This window comes from Brassica napus, chromosome C7, assembly GCF_020379485.1.
Source record: "Brassica napus cultivar Da-Ae chromosome C7, Da-Ae, whole genome shotgun sequence".
NCBI classification, from domain to species: Eukaryota; Viridiplantae; Streptophyta; class Magnoliopsida; order Brassicales; family Brassicaceae; genus Brassica; species Brassica napus.
The window spans coordinates 19,446,800-19,454,042 of NC_063450.1; positions in this window are offsets into that span (position 1 = coordinate 19,446,800).

Sequence of the window (7,243 nt, forward strand, 5' to 3'; positions counted from 1 at the left end):
CCCGATCACTATTAAATACTTAGTGTAGATTTTAGGTTCTACATTTTGGCGCCGACTGTGGGGAAGATAAACGAAAAACATCTTTGCTAAGAAACCGATCTAAGTTTCCTAAGCGCGACTATGGATCCTAACCAAACCACCAGAACCGCGCCTTCAAGAGTCAACGACATCGATTCTGTCGGACCCAACTCGGGAACCGGAGTGACACCAACTGGGTTAACGGGAGCCAATGACGCGACCGAAACAGCCCAGACGCAACGAATCCCTCCAATCGGGACTTCGAGTCAAGATCAATCTCTTCCGATCAACCAGACGTCAATCCCGGAACGAGCTGGAGCTCGAGTCTGGAACCGTCCCGGAGACAGACAATCCTCCGATGACCTGACCCGATCCCAATCCAGACCGATTTCGCCGACCTCTAGCCCAAACTCGAGGAGAATTAACCGAACTTTGAGGAATGATGACGACTCTAATCAACGAAATTCGTAGTCAAAGGATCGCCAATCAAACCATTGCTAACAGACTGGACCAAGCTGAAAGGGAACTCGCAGAGCATCGAGCTGCAAACACTCAAGAAAGAAATCAAACGTCCATCGATCCGTTAAGAGCGACGTCGAACCCCCAAAGCACCGGACTGTTCGGTACTCCAGAGATCCCAAGCGCTCGATCTGGATGCTACATGGGAGAAAATTCACAACGACCCCCGCCGCAAGGCATGACCCACCGAAGCTTAAGCTACAGTGGATTGGACGAAATCGACACTGGGCTCTAACACCCACGAAGCACTCCGATCCAATTCCAGAATGGATCAACGGAAAGACAGGGGGAGCCAAGGACACATATCCCACCACCGAACCATTCTATCTCCGAGAATCAAACTCCATCCGCAACGAGGACCTTCCATCAAGCAGGATTTGATAACCTAACGGAACAAGCTCGGAGACACGATCTTTGCGGTCCTGTCAATATCGACCCCCCAAAGGGAAGACTTAGGGATCCCGAGCGAAACTGGGACGTTTCAGAATTATATTGAAAGAAACGACGCCGAGCTCAAAAGGATACATGCGATCGTGCATATGGCAACGAGCTCTGCCCCCGATATCGACATGGTCATCGAGGAAACGAGAAAGACTCCATTCACAAACAGAATTGCCAGTGTAAGGCTTCATGACGTCGGGAAACTGAAATTCCCAAAATACGCCGGAAACACAGACCCGAAGGCCCATGTACGAGCCTTCTGTTTAGCAATATCAAGAGCACACCTCACCGTCGACGAAAAAGAAGCAGGTTACTGTCGTTTCTTCGCCGAGAACCTCACCGGGGCCATCCTCGAGTGGTTCACAGGACTAGAAGAAATTCAATCGACAATTTCACCCAGTTGGTATCTACGTTCCTCAAACAGTACTCAGTCTTCATAGAGACAAGAGTTACCAAAGCAAATCTCTGGAATCTCAAACAAGCGCCTTTCGAGCCATAAGAGCATACATAAACAAATTCTGAGAAATCAAGGCCAAGATCTCACATCTGAACGGGTCGTTGCCCTCGCGGCATTAAAGAATGGCGTCTGGTTCTCATCCAAGTTCAGGGAAGAATTGGCAGTGTGAGCACCTATCTCGTTGGATGACGCCCTATACCGAGCTTCTTATTTCGCCACCCACGAGGAGGAGGTCGCAGCCTTGAAAAAACAGTATAGCGCGAACAAGAACAACGCAACCAAAAAGCCTGCTACTCCTAAAGAGCCAACCACCAAAGGGCAACATTCCTATGCAATAAAAGATTCGCCGCAAAAGTCTTCAACATACTACCTCAGCAAATACTGCGCCTTCCATGATCGCAAGGGCCACTCGACCGAAAAATGTCGAGCCGCACTTCGCAATCAAAACGAAAATAAGAAAACCACTGAAGAAGCCGGAGAAGAAGAAGAAGAGCCAGTGACTCCAAAATCCAACTGAAAAGCCAAAGTCCCAACAAACAAAAGAGGCAGGGAGATCGAGCAGGAATCACCAAGCTCTCCACCCCCAACTCCGAAGAAAAAAGTCAACATGATTTTGTGGGGGCCAAGCAACAACGCAACCGACGAAATCAAGAGCCATACCAAAGGGAAAATTCGTTTCGAGATCACAATAGCAATCCGCACATTGGAAAAAACCGATGAAACCAGTGTCACTCAGTACAACCCAAACACAGAGTCCCCTCGCGGAAAAATCCCCAACTTCAAACGAAATAACAAAATGACCAAAATTCGCGAGCTATTAGAAAAACCGATTGCCCAATAAATTCAGAAAAAAGACAAAATATAGACCCTTAATCGCAATCTGTCTAGGAGGCAGAGACGCTACCGACCACCACTGACTAAGAGATGGAATCTCCCGGCCCACTACAAAGGCAAAAGACGAATCGACTTCATTTACAGAGGCTCCAAGTTCTGCAATTCAGTCAACTCGATCAAAGCGTACCAACGAAGAGCCGAAAACAACGTAGGAATAAGAGAGCCCCTATCAGGTCCCGATTATGAAATCACCTTCGATGAAACGAGACCGCAAATCTCGATAAACCACACGACGATGCTCTCGTAATACGACTCGACGTTGGCGGCAGCGAACTATCTCAAGTAATGATCGACACCGGAAGCTCGGCCGATGTCCTCTCCTACGACGTGTTCAAAAGAATGGGATTCACCAAGCACTCCTAAAACAAGAACGAACACCCCTCATCGGATTCACAGGAGAGACCACCTATTCCCTCGGGTCAATCAAACTCGCAGTAACCGCCGGAGAAATTAGGAAAATCGTAGAATTCATCGTGATAGACCGTCCAGCCCCGTTCAACGCAATCCTTGGGAGGCCTTGGCTATATAGCATGAAGGCAGTTCCTTCAACATATCACCAATGCCTAAAATTTCCAACCCCGAAAAGAGTCGAGACTATCAGAGGAAGTCAGAAGAGCTCCAGAACATGCTACCTCGCAAGCTTCAAAGACATCGAGCAACACCCCTAGCCGAGCGGCCAAAACCAACAACAAACGTACCCATGTACACGAACCACCGACCAACAGACCCTGTCTCAGGGAAAATAATCGAACTACGTTATGACTTGATCCCTCGTTGAGGATGCGTAGGCAACTCACGACACGAGTCCAGTCACCCTCCAACTACAAAGGCTCGAAGTAAGCATACCACAGCGCCCGGGGAACAACAACACGACAATACTAAACTGTCTTCTTTTCACAAATCTGTAATAAAACAAAACCCAACATGTTAATAAATACAGTTCTTAGATATCGCAGCTCGAGCATATCAGATTCCCTATATCTACAAATCGCAAAACCATTACAGTTGACCAAAGACCAAGACCTTCATCAAGTCTTCGGTTGCGGCCAACTCCGCCAACAAGCGCGACAAAGTTATATAACAAAATATTTTGTTACACCAAAACAGTCGATAAAAGTATCTACAGCAGATCGACTCATGGCCCCAAAAGATCGGCCTCGCATAAACTCAAAAATAACAGCAAAACAAATCGGGACTCACGATCCACTCTTTATTAATAAATAATAAATAAAGCAACAAAAGCGAAAAGGAAAAACAGAAACAAAAAACCCCTAAAGCTACTCTTCGATGCCGAATTCGCCATCCTCGAACCGACAACCCCAGCACTTCGTCACGTCATCCGCACCATTCACCGCAGAAGAGTCCCTAGCAAAGAAATCTTCTGGCAGATCCTCCGAAATTTGAGGCAAATCGAGCTTCCCAAGGGAAAAAGCCGAAACCACCATCACATCGAGCTCGGACCCGAACTCGACTTCCTTCGTTCGAAGTCGCAACAACTCGTCCGAGGCCAAAAGATTGTTGTTCATGATTTCCTTCAAGAGATCTATATTTTCCATAACCTCCCTAAGACGAGCTTCACAATCAGTTGCGACCTTCTTCTTCTCCCACTTTTCCTTCAGAGATACCAACACGTCCAAATAGCTGTCCGCCAGAGCCTTTTTAGCATCATAAGTTGCGCGAAGAAGGTCTTCAGAGAACTTATTAGCAAAAGATTCAATCTTCGCTTCCAAAAAGGAAACTTGCTCGAGGCCCGATTTCCTCTCATTACTCACAACTTGCAGACGAGCTTCGAGCGAAGCAGCCTGATTAACCAATTTCTCAGCAGCGGCCAGTTGAGCGGCATTTGCACGCTCCCGATCTTGAGCCTTCTTCAAACCGAGCTTTAGCTCTCGAATGACCTTCTTTATCTCGTAAAGCTCGTCAGAGCGCGGGACATCTTGCAGGCGCTTTTCCAAAGTGGCCGTGAACTCGTTGTTAGTCTCCATAGCCTGGAATGTAGCAAATCAGCACAGACAAAACGAACAAAAGATTCAACAAGGATCGAGTGTCAAAAAGAACGACCTTAGCATGAGCCACAACCATTTTTACATAAGCCTGGCGTTCCGTCATATTTTGCAAAGAAGGAAGCGGACATCCAGCAGGTTTGAAGTGCCTCACCAAGGGAGCGACACTGTCCGGATCTTCTGTAATAGAGCAATCCTTAGAGTGTGAGAACTGCCAATGAAACGGTTTAGCAACACCCGCGGAAGTCGGGTCTCCTAACGAAGAACTTCTGTGAGCGATTCGCTCAAGTCTCCGGATCGAATGCGTTCCGTATTAGCACTACCAGTTCGAATTTGCACCCTATCGGAATTGCGGGGGTTTGGTCTTCTCGAAGCCATGTTCCGTTGACAAGCAAAAAAAAAAAATTAAAACGACACACTATGGTAAGTCCCAGAACAAAGCAATAGCATGACGAGCAATACGGAAAGCCCGACGAATGTCCCGATCTCTCTCGACCTCGAGCGCCGCGATTCATGCCTTTTGAGAAACCATCGGGGTCATAAGAGCCTCGTTCTCCAGGTGAATTCTCCTCCAATCTTCAGTCAAAGCCTCAATCTTTTCGGCATCCTTCTTCCCTTCTCGCTTGGTGGCTTCGAGCTCCTTCGAAAGCCTCTTGATCTCGGAACCGATGCTCTCGATCTCTTTGTCGTTCCGAGAAGCTACGACGTGATCTTCCACCACCACAACGTATTCGTTAAAAGCTTCCATCACCTGAGAAGAAGTCGAAATAAGCGAGCGAATACCTCGAAACAAGTTTTCAAAGAAAATAAGGCAAGAGACGTACCTTAGAGCTCGCCACCGCAACCTTGGCGTAGGCTTCCTTCTCGGCTGAGGATGCAAGAGATGGGAGACGGCAACCCGCATACCTCATACGACCAGCGAGGGAAATTAGGTCACTTTGGGCCGCAAACAAAGAACCATCTCCCTCAGGAACAAACCTAGGACGAGATGAACTGGGCAAGGCACCCTCCGATGACCGGCGTCGCTTGCGAGTCGCTGCAACGGTCTCGTCTTCCGAGCCAGGGCTCAACAAGACAGGAGGCCGCCTCTCTCCCAATACATCTTCATCGTCAGAGTCGTGAATCAAGATCAAGGGAGATTTTCAAGAAGATCGGCCCCTCGATGCAGACCCGGAAGTGCGGAACGACGACCTCCTCACAAGTTGTCTAGTTAATCGATCTAAAGACTGGGTCTGAACGGAAGGAGTCGCTATGACTTCCTGGGAGTTTTCGGCCTCGTCCTCAGAACCCCCAACCAAAGGAGTGCTGTCGGTCCCCTCCGGCATAGCAAAAATAGCTCGTATCCGAGCTTGGTCAAACGTTGACCAGTTCGAACGATCTCTCCGAAGAATCCTGATCAGACCACGAATCTCGTCTGACATCGAGGAGCTTCCAGAAGGAGCTGAATCGATCGAAGAAAAACGAAAAGTTGAGTCACCAATTCCCCGAAGAGAAAAATCGACACATAGGTAAAAGAAAACTAACTGATATTCTCGGCCCAACGCCGAGGAAGCCGAGAGAAGTTGAATTCACCCATGGATTCTCGATCCATCTTGAAAAAAAAAAACTGTTTGCGCCACTTCTCATCGCGATAAGGGATGTCCTCGATGACGTGGCGACCTGGGCGCGGAGACACGAGGAAGGTACCATGGTTCTGCTGGTTCCGCTTCACCAGAATGAGCTGTCGGAACTCACTAAGGCCAAAAGAAAGACCTTCCTCCCTAACCTTAACCAAGAAGGCGATAAGATACCTAAGAAAGTTTGGGAGGATCTGAGTAAGCGATAACCCAAGCTCCGCCAGAATCTCAAGTATTGGCTCAGGTATCGGGAAGATAAGACCACAAGAGTGAAAGAAAGAAAGATAGGCTCCGTAGTAGCCTTCTCGCACGGTTTTGGAATCTCATGCGTACCGGGAAAATCAAGAACGACGGTGCGATCGACCCCGTACGCCTTGTAAAAGTCCTCGAGATCATCGGCTTTAGTAGTTGGACGAGAGAAATTGAACGACGAAGACATCTCAAGCTCAACGAACAGAGAATTTCAAAGCAAAGGAAAGAGACGAGAAAGAGGAAACGAAATTGAGGCAAACAAAAAGATCTTCTACGTATATATAAGCCACCTTAACGGCTCCATCATCGCTTTCAAGAAAAACAATGATGACCTAGTTTACGCCCTAGTGGCGGCTAAGATAGCCGTTACCGATTAAAATTATAATAAACAAGCGCCAACAAACGGCTTTTTCAAAAGCCATCTTAAATCGAATCCGAGCGATATCGGTTATCAACCGACGAGACCCGGGTTAAATGATAACCACCTTTTTTCTTTTCGATCAAATCAAAAGAGGCTGGGGCACAAATGTTGGACCCAATTTTGGGTAATTCCTTAATGGGCCACGATCAAAGACATGGGCCTTAGGGAGCTGAAGCCCATAGGAAATAGTCGAATTCGAAGAAGAGTCGTCGAGGTCGTCGGAGATCGCGGAGCAAGAGACGGCGATCTCGTAACTGTTACGAACATCACGAGGTCGACTTACTATAAAGGAAGAAGAAGGGACATGAAGAGAGACACGTTGAAAACCCTAGAGAGAGCTACACACATACATCGACCTTGTTTTCTCCTGTTTTTAGATCTTTTTCTTTACCGATCTCACTTGTGTAATTCGATCTAATTCAACTTATTGTATTCGATCCTATTCATCAATAAAGTCAATTTTTGCCTACTAGAAACTGTTAACATCATTGTGTTCTAAAGATATCGTTGCATACATCTTTTGTCTTCCCTAGATCAAACTCCCTATCAGTATCAAATACTTAGTGTAGATTTTAGGTTCTACACATACCCCTTACACTCAAATGTCCATAATTTAAAATTT